The 10,189-nt window shown below is 42.1% G+C and overlaps 1 long non-coding RNA gene across 1 annotated transcript; it reads left to right on the plus strand.

Annotated features, from left to right (window-relative positions):
• Positions 1-110: 110 nt before the first annotated feature.
• On the plus strand, positions 111-8,388 carry LOC141409430 (uncharacterized). Its single transcript, XR_012430160.1, has 2 exons — positions 111-248; positions 6,299-8,388. It is a non-coding gene; the product is annotated as an uncharacterized lncRNA (long non-coding RNA).
• The last annotated feature ends 1,801 nt before the right edge of the window (positions 8,389-10,189 follow it).

Genomic DNA, 10,189 nt, shown 5'->3' on the forward strand with positions numbered 1-10,189 from the left:
TGTGACTCTCTTCCCTACTTGTCAGGAGGCCAGAAGCAGAACCAGATAGCTCTTTGGGCTCCAGGATGTGTTCGTTCCTTTGAAATTTGCACTATGCCTGCCTCCTATGTGGGCAACGAACCTGCAGAGATCATCTGTGATGTGCTCCGTACTGGGGTGACTGCAAGGCAAACGTGTCCAATGCAGTGGGTCTGGTGCCGATGCATCAATTTGCATTGGAATTCACGGTTCCGGTTCTTTTCCCAGAGGTATATGCAGTGTGGATCACAACAGCTTTTATTTGTAATAGGGATTCCCCCCGCCCCCCCATCCCCGAGATGGAGTCTCACTCTGTCACCCAGGCTGGAGCACAGTGGCGTGATCTCGGCTCACTGCAACCTCCGCCTCCTGGGTTCAAGCGATTCTCCTACCTCGGCCTCCAGAGTACCTGGGATTACAGGCGCGCACCACCATGCTAGGCTAATTTTTGTATTTTTAATAGAGACGGGGTCTCACCATGTTGGCCAAGCTGGTCTCCAACTCCTGACCTCAAATGAGCCACCCTCCTCGGGGTCCCAAAGTGCTGGGATTACAGGCATGAGCCACCACGCCTGGCCTGTAATAGGGATTTTGCTGCAACTTTTAGTTAAGTGGGTGAAATCAGAGTGCGTGGCCCCTTTGGTGGTGTGCGATCATGTGACTGCAAGGCAGCCTCCGTGTTCCCCAAAAGCAGGATGGCGTTCCATTTGAAAACACTTAAGTTTCCAAGGCTTACTGGCTCAAATGGAGCATGCAACCCAACTAAGCTGTTTTCTTATTTATTGCGTCTTTTTGATCCTTTTGATGGTGACAACAAGAACCCTTCGGAATATAGCCTCTTTCTCAGACTTTCAACCCTGGGGAAATGCATCCTTTGGGCCAAAGTGGCACACAATACTGATCTTCAGGGCTGAGATATAAGGACACAGTTTGGAGTAGGTGTTTTTGTTATGCGTCTTTTTGCGGGGGAGAGGTGTGGAGGGTTGTCACTGTGAGTTGAGTGCCTCAAAATGGGTGGGACTTGTAGGGTGTTCTTTTCTGCTTCTACTTCTATTTCAACAGTGTGGAAGTAACGGGAAGCACCGTCATTCCTCTTTCTCTCACTCTCACTTGGCTGCCAGGAAGGGTCCTACGGAGCCCTGAACGCCTAGCCCAAATTATTGTAAAAGCGGTTGAAGGGCTCATGGTCCTTTGCTCTTTGGCTGTTTCCTGGTATGCTCCTCTTAACCCGGGCTGCAGACCTGGCCGGCTGGCTTATTGTCAGGTTTAGGAGTTACGGAGCATGACTGGTGACCAGTTTGGGATTTGGGCTTCAGGAGAAGCCCCCTTAGGCCTCTGGTCCAAACTCCTTGCATCAGGGAGGTGACGGGAAGGATAACCAGACAGTCAGGTACTGGGTAGCTGAGCATAATTCTAGGAAACACTGAAACTCCTCATTTTCCATTTGCCGTGGGCTCATTCATGTATCTCCCTCAGAAACTTAAGAGCAGTGATAACTGGGCCGGGGCCAGATTTCAGCATTTTTGAGAATTCCCTCCTAATGTACCACATCAATATCAAAAGTCAACACTGATTTATAGCATGCCAAAAGCAAATATTTTCAGAGAACATGATTCCTTTGCTTTTTAACTTGAAAACAATTCCAGATCCACATTTAAAACAGTGTAAACCGTCGGAAATGGTGGCAGCGAAGCAGTGAACCCTTAAAGGGTGTTGGGGTTCCCCTTCTCCCCATTATGAGGTACTCCTAAAAGGAGAAGTGTTGCTTATGAAAGAATATTTTATATGCGAATAGCACAAAGACAAAGACGTTTGAGAACCACTACGCCGGAGGAAGGTGATCAAGACTGAAATTAGTGTATTAGGCAAGATCTGGTTCCTAGGTGCTGAGGATTCTGGTGCCAAGGATTAATGTTAACCGTGTAGGCATCTCTACCACCGTTAGAGGAGACCAGCAGCCCACAGACTCTTTCTGTCAAGGGCCAGATAGAAATGTGTTAGTCTTTACAGACCGCAGATGATCTCTGTTGCACAGTCTTCTTTGTTTCTTTGTATGTTTGTCTTTGCAATCCTTTAAACGTGTAAAAACTATTCTTAACTCTCAGTCCGTACAAAAGCAGGCTGTGGGCCAAATTCTGGGGCTATAGTTTGCCCACCCCTGAATTAGAACCCAGAACATAGTAGTTGCTCAATAACTGTTTAATTTTTTTTTTTTTAATTTCAATAACTTTTGTCTTACAAGTGGTTTTTGGTTAAATGGATGAATTCTATAGTGGTAAATTCTGAGATTTTAGTGCACTCATCACCCGAGTAGTGTACATTGTACCCAATATGTAGTTTTTTTAATCCCATACCCTCACACTCTCCCCCTTCTGTGTTTCCAGAGTCCGTTATTTCACTCTCTATGTCTTTGCATTCTCATAGCTTAGCTCCCACTTACGGGTGAGAACATAGGGTAATTTGGTCTTCCATTCCTGAGTTCCTCCGCTTAGAATAATGGCCTCCAGCTCCATCCGAGTTGCTGCAAATGACATTATTCTGTTCCTCTTTATGGCTGAGTAGTTCTCCACGGTGTATACATACCACATTTTCTGTATCTACTCATTGGTTGATTGGTGCTTAGGTTCGTTCCATATCTTTGCATTTGTGAATTGTGCTGAAATAAACACATGTGTGCATGTGTCTTTTTCATATAATGACTTTTTTTCCTTTGGGCAGATACCCGGTAGTGGGATTGCTGGATCACGTGGTAGATCTACTTTTAGTTCTTTAAGGAATCTCCATACTATTTCCCATAGAGGTTATACATTCCCACCTAGCAGTGTATGCACCATCCCTTTTCACCACATCCACGCCAACGTCTACTGCTTTTTGACTTTTTAATAATGGCCATTCTTGCAGGAGTAAGGTGGTATCTCATTGTGGTTTTAATGCGCATTTCCCTGATGATTAGTGATGTTGAGTATTTTTTCATATGTTTTGTGGCCATTTGTGTATCTTCTTTTGATGAATGTTTATTCATGTTATTTGCTTACTCTTTGATGGGATTATTTTCATTTTTTCTTGCTGATTTGTTGCGTTCATTATAGATTCTATATACTAGTCCTTTGTTGGCTGCATAATTTGCAAATATTTCCTCCCATTCTGTGGGTTATCTGTTTACTCTGATGATTATTTCTTTTGCTGTGCATAGTGTTTTAGTTTAATTAGGTCCCATTTATTTTTGTTTCTGTTGCATTTGCTTTTGGGGTTTTAGTCGTGAATTCTTTCTCTAGGCCAATATCCAGAGACCTTTTTTAAGGTTATCTTTTATAATTTGTATGGTTACAGGTCTTAAATTTAAGTCTTTGTTCCATCTTGAATTGATTTTTGTATAAGGTGAAAAATACAGATCCAGTTTCATCCTTCTACATGTGGCTAGCCAGTTTTCCTAGCACCATGTATTAAATTGAGTGTCCTTTCCCCAATTTATGTTTTTGTATGCTTTTTTGAGGATTAGCTCGTTGTAAATATTTGGCTTTATTTCTGGGTTCTCTGTTCTGTCCCATTGTTCTATGTGCCTACTTTTATACCAGTTCCATACTGTTTTAGTAACTATAGCCTTGTATTATAAATTGAAGTCCAGGAATGTCATGCCTCCATATTTTTATTTTTAATTATGATTGCTCTGGCTATTTGGGCTCTTTTTTGGTTCCATATGAATTTTAGGATTGTTTTTTTCTAAATCTTTGAAAAGCAATGTTAGCATTTTGATGGGAATTGCACTGAATCTCTAGATTCCTTCGGGCAGTATGGTCATTTTCACAATATTGATTCTTCAAATCCATGAGCATAGGATGTGTTTCCATTTGTTTGTGTCATCTGTGATTTCTTTCACCAGTGTTTTCTAATTCTCCTGGTAGAGATTTTTCACCTCTTTGGTTAAGTATATTCCTAGGTATTAAATGGTTAAGTATATTCCTAGGTATTAAATGTTTTGCAGCTGTTGTAAAAGAGATTGAGTTTTTTATTTGATTTTCAGCTTGGTAATTGTTGGTGTATAGTAGTGCTACCAATTTTTGTACATTGATTTTGTAACCTGAGACTTTACTGAACTTGTTTATCAAATCTAGGTGTCTTTTGGAGGAGTCTTCTAGGTATATGGCCGTATCATTAAGAAACAGTGATAATTTGACTTTTTCTTTTTAAATTTGGATGACCTTTATTTCTCTCTCTTGCTTGATTGCTCTGACTAGGACTTCCAGTACTATGTTGAATAGAAGTGGTGAAAGTGGGCATGTTCCACTTCTCAGGGGGCATGCTTTCACCTTTTCCTATTTAGTTTGATATTGGCTATGGGTTTGTCATATATAGCTGTTTTTTGTTTTGTTTTGTTTTTTAAACAAATCCCTTCTATGCCTATTTTGCTGGGGGGGTTTTATCATAAAGGGATGCTGGATTTCATCAAATGCTTTTTGTGCCTCTATTGAGATGATCATATGGTTTTTGTTTTTAATTCTGTTTATGTTGTGTATCACATTTATTGACTTGTGTATGTTAAACCTTCCCTGCATCCTTGGGAAACCCAGTTGATCATGGTGTATTGTGTTTTTGATGTGCTGTTGGATTTGTTTAGCTGGTATTTTGTTGAGGATTTTTCCATCTGTGTTCATCAGGGATATTGGTCTGTAATTTTATTTTTTTGTTATGTTCTTTGCTGGTTTTGGTATTAGAATGATACGGACATCACAGAATAATTTAGGGAGGATCCCCTTTTCTCTATCTTTTGCAATAGTTTCAGTGGGATTGGTACCAATTCTTCTTTGAATGTCTGGTAAAATTCAGCTGTGAATCTATCTGGACCTGGGCGTTTTTGGTTGGCAATATACTTTTTATTACTGATTCAGTCTTTCTGCTTGTGATTGGTCTGTTCAGGGTTTCTATGTATTCCTTATTTTGAGACAGAGTTTCACTCTTGTTGCCCAGGCTGGAGTGCAATGGCACGATCTCAGCTCACTGCGACCTCCGTCTCCCAGGTTCAATCAATTCTCCTGCCACAGCCTCCCAAGTAGCTGGGATTACAGGCACCTGCCACCATGCCTGGTTAATTTTTTTGTATTTTTAGTAGAGATGGAGTTTCACCATGTTGGCCAGGCTGGTCTTGATCTCCTGACCTCAGGTGATCTGCCCGCCTCGGCCTCCCAAAGTGCTGGGATTACAGGCATGAGCCACCGCTCCCATCCAGCTTCCAGTTTAATGGAATCGTTGTTGTGTCTCCTGGTGGCAGCATTCCTCCCTCTGGGACTAAGACTTCTAGGCCAGCAGAATGTGATGTTGTGGGAACAGGAAGCAAAAATTTTGCTTCACTTGGGGTGATGGTGAGTGGTGCCACTTCCACTTCCACCCCTTGATTCCTGGACCCGTGAATCCTGGCTATGGGAGAAACAGTACCATATATTGGATGCTGATTCAGAGCATACATGGCCTTCTGGAGAACTTTGCCCCAGCCCTGCAAGGTATTGTCACCTAGTTGATGTTGTATTTTTATTTTCATTTGTTTCAATGATTTTTAATTCCCATCTTAATTTCTTGATTGACCCAATGATCTCTCTGAAGCATGTTGTTTAATTTCCATGTATCATATGGTTTCCAAAGTTGTTTTCTATTGATTTCTAATTTTTTTTCCACTGTGATCTGACAAGAAGCTTGATATGACTTAATTATTTTAAAGTTTAAGACTTGTTTTTTGTCATAACATATTGCCTATTCTATAGAATGTTTCATGTGCTTTTGAGAAGAATGTGTATTCTACAACTATTGGATGACATATTTTGCAAATGTCCGTTAGATCCATTTGGTTTAAAGCCTGATTTAAATCCGGTGTTTCAGCCAGGCATGGTGGCTCGCACCTGTAATCCCAGAACTTTGGGAGGCCAAGGCAGGTGGATCACATGAGCCCAGGAGCTCAGTGCTAGCCTGGGCAAATGGTAAAACCCTGTCTCTATCAAAAATACAAAAATTTACCAGTCTTATAACCCGGCCTCAAAATAAATAAATATATAAATCCAGTGTTTTAGATGATCTGTCTACTAAGAGTACAGTGTTGAAATCCCTCACTATTATTACATTGACCCATGCTCTTTAGATCTAGTAATATTTGCTTCATGAATCTGAGTTCTCTAATATTGGCTGCATGTATATTTATAATTGTTACATCCTCTCCATGGATTGATCTCTTTTTCATGATACAATAATATTGGGGTTTGTTTTCTGTTTGTTTGTTTTTCTTTTAATGGTCTAGCCAGTCTTCTGTAGGGCTGCTGCCATTTGCTGGGGGTTCACTCCAGACCCTACTTGCCTCAGTTATTCCCATACCTGGAGGTATCACCAGTGAAGACTGTGAAACAGCAAAGATGGCATCCTGCCCCTTTCTCTGGAAGCTCCATCCCAGAGGACTACTGATTTATTGCTGGTTCCAACAGGCCTGTAGGAGGTGGCTGGAGACTCCAGTTGGAAGTTCTCACCCAGTCAGGAGGAACATGGTCAGGGACCCAGTTAAAGAAGCAGTCTGGCTGCTTTGTGGTAGAGCAGCTGTGCTGTGTTGGGGATCCTTTCAGCCCCCGTCTTGTTTGGGCTTTCCAAGACCCAGAAGCTGGACTGGCTGAGAAGCCTGAATGGCTCAAGTGGTAACCTGCCTTGCCCCTCAGGCACTCTGTCTCAGGGAGAATTTAGAGCTCTGTTGGCCCCATAGAACATGGGTGGGGGTGGCCAGAGGCTCTGACTTGAAGGACCCTGCTGGGAGGATCTGCCCCACGAGGAGGAGTGGATTGGAGTCCCACTTAAAGAAGCAATCTGACCACACCTCAACAGAACAGCTGTGTCATGGTGGGGAACCACCTCTGTCCCCGTTGGCTTGGACTCTCCAAAGCTTGCAGGCTGGAACGGCTGAATCATCCTAACCTAGGTGGCAGCCCTCCCCTCCTCAGGGCACTCCATCCTAGAGAGAGTTCAGAGCTCTGTTCATAATATGTGCAAGCAGGCATGGCCAGAAGTCCCAGCTGGGAGGTCCTGCCCAGTGAGGAGGAATGGATTGGGCCCACTTAAAGAAGCAGTTTGGCCACAGCATGGCAATGGAGGGACCCTTCCTGTCTGGACCATTTGGACTCTCCAAAGCCCAGAGGCTGGAACAGCTGAGTTGACCAAACAGCAGAGATGGTGCCCACCCCTCCCCCTGCCCACAGGGGGCTCTGTCCAGCCTCAGGCAGGCTTCACCCACCTTGTTGCTGGTAGCTGGCTGGAATTCCAAGCCAGTGGGTCTTATCTTGTGAGGTGCCATGAAAGTGTGGCCCACAGAACAATGCTGTTCAGCTCCCTGGGTTCCACCCCCTTCCTAGGGGTATGTGCAGCTCTCTTGCCCTGCATGAGTTGCAGACATGTATGTTGGGGATCCTGAGGCTGGAGTATGTAAAGCTACTGGGTCTCTTTGTGTGCCTGAGCATCTGCTCTGCCAAGACTCCACACAACTCTGTGTGTCAGCCCGAAGGCCCTGATGGGCTCACAAGGGGGTCTCCTGATCAGCAGATTGCAAAGATACATGGGAAGAGCGTGGTTTCCAGGGGTTGCACAATCACTCACTGCTTCCATTGGCTGGGAGTGAGGGTTCCCTTGGCTCAGTGTCACTCCTGAGTGAGCCATTTCCCCACCCTGCTTATCTTCGTGCTCCATGGGTCGAGTTGTCCTAATCAGTCCCACTGCAAGAACCTGGATATTTCAGTTGAAGGTGCTGTATTCACTTGCCTCTTTCATTCCTCTCTCTGAGCGCTGCAGACCACAGCTGCTTCTAATTAGCCTTCTTGGCCCCTTTGACAAAGGACTCTTAGTAAGAGGACCTCAGGGCAGGGGTTAAAAACATGTTGAACTCATCCTTTTTGATGGCTGCATAGTATTCCATGGTGTATATGTGCCACATTTTCTTAATCCAATCTGTCACTGATGGACCTTTGGGTTGATTCCAAGTCTTTGCTATTGTGAATAGTGCTGCAATAAACATGGATGCAGCTGGAAACCATCATTCTTAGCAAACTATCACAAGAACAGAAAACCAAACACCGCATTTTCTCACTCATAGGTGGGAACTGAACAATGAGATCACTTGGACTCAGGAAGGGGAACATCACACACAGGGGCCTATCATGGGGAGGGGGGAGGGGGGAGGGATTGCATTGGGAGTTATACCTGATGTAAATGATGAGTTGATGGGTGCAGCACACCAACATGGCACAAGTATACATATGTAACAAACCTGCACGTTATGCACATGTACCCTACAACTTAAAGTATAATAATAATAAAAAATAAATAAATAAATAAATAAAAACATGTTGAACTATGTTTAAATAGTAGCTTTACTACTTACTCTCTAGTATCTTCACCTTTCTGATACTCATTGCTTTTCTTTTGAAAAATGTGGATAATAATTTTACTGAGCTCATAGGGTATTTTTGAGGATTAAATAAGATAAGTTTGGCAATAAGCTTAGAATAGTAGGCTGCCTATATACTTCCTCAGTCAGAATTGGATGAGAAATTTGGGTAGAATGGATTTTGCTAGTAGAAGTTCAGGAAGAGAGAGGAATATTAATAGATTCACTTGGAGGGAAGACGAGAGGCAGAAGCAAAAGATAAGGATTTATAGTAACTTTTGCGATATCATAGCATGCGAAAGGTAGATATCTGTGTCACATGGCTGTCCCTAGCTTAAAAAGAGCCTGAAAAAGCAAGCGTCTCAACTGGGGTTGAGTACATTATTACCACAAACAAAATTAAGGCTCCTATTAGTAAAGAAAGGTAGAAATAAATACTGGGTAGTCAATAAAGTGTCTGACACAGTCTCATAAGATAGGCAATAATAGTATAGTGTGCTTGTTTTCAAAGTAGAAGTAAAAGGTGACTTCCAGAAATCACATTGTTCTCTATTTCATTCAGACTCTACTTGGTGTTGTTTCTAATACTTTAAGAAATTTATTGTCAAGCTAGACATGGTTCACATGAGATTTTAAAGTATGGTGAGAAGTTTGGAAATTACTTAGGAAGTTTCTCAATTTAGGTTGAGAAAATTTGTTTGTAGTGCAAGAAAGTCACTGTCCTTAAATATCTCATAGATTATTATGAAAAAGAGGACTCAGACTTGGTTTTTTTATAACTCCTAGTGATAGAAGCAGAATTAATAGGCAGAAGTTACAACAGGGAGACCAGGAATTCATTCAACATGAGGAAACACATTTAATCAATATAACTATTCAACAGCCACATAACAAATACCCTATTATTAAAAGTGTTTAGGAAGATTCTAGATGACTGATTACTGGGAATCTATAAAAGATATTTAGGCACTGTATGGGGATTTAGCAGAGTTGAAATTTGAGGTCCTTTATAAGAACCTAGAAGTACTTTGGGAGTTATACAGTATTTTTCTCCATTATCTACCTCCAACATTCCCCGAGCCTAACTAAAGAAGGTCCTGAAGAAAGATATAGCTCATGCATGCTATGGAGAGCAACTGGGGATCATCTACCCACAAAAGGCATCTATCATTATCCCTTCTGGTTTTTATGGTCGTAAAGTCTCCAAGGAAAACTTTTGCCCAACTCGAATTGGTAGGACCAGTGAAAATGCCAACTGTGTGTCAGTCACAACCAGACAGGTAAGATGCAACTTCTCAGAGAGTAAGAGTCTAGATAACTCTACATTCAAAAGTAAAATACCCTGATTTTATTTAAGAAAGGAACTGATTGGATCTGTAACTACCAGGACAAGGTAAATAAAATAAAAAAGAAAGAAATTAGTCCTAGATGGTTTTCTTACAACATTTGGATTAGAATTTTGATCTTAGTTACATGATCTTAATTTGGCCAATTTCTTTCCTCTCATAATAATGGCTGACATTTATTGAATAGCTAATACGTGCCAGGTATGTTGCTTGGCACAGCATAAGCATTCTAGCCATTAATCTACATAATAACTCTATGAAGTAGGTACTATTTTTTAAACCATTTTAAGGATGAGGAAACAGAATCAGGTGGATGAACTGATTCTCCTATAGCTCCACAGCTAGTAAGTGACAGAGGTCATTAGTGACCTAGATGGGAGCTGGACTAAGGGATCTACCAGTTGGAAAGCTTTCTGACTGACCT

Source organism: Macaca fascicularis, chromosome X (genome assembly GCF_037993035.2).
Source record: "Macaca fascicularis isolate 582-1 chromosome X, T2T-MFA8v1.1".
Lineage (NCBI taxonomy): Eukaryota > Metazoa > Chordata > Mammalia > Primates > Cercopithecidae > Macaca > Macaca fascicularis.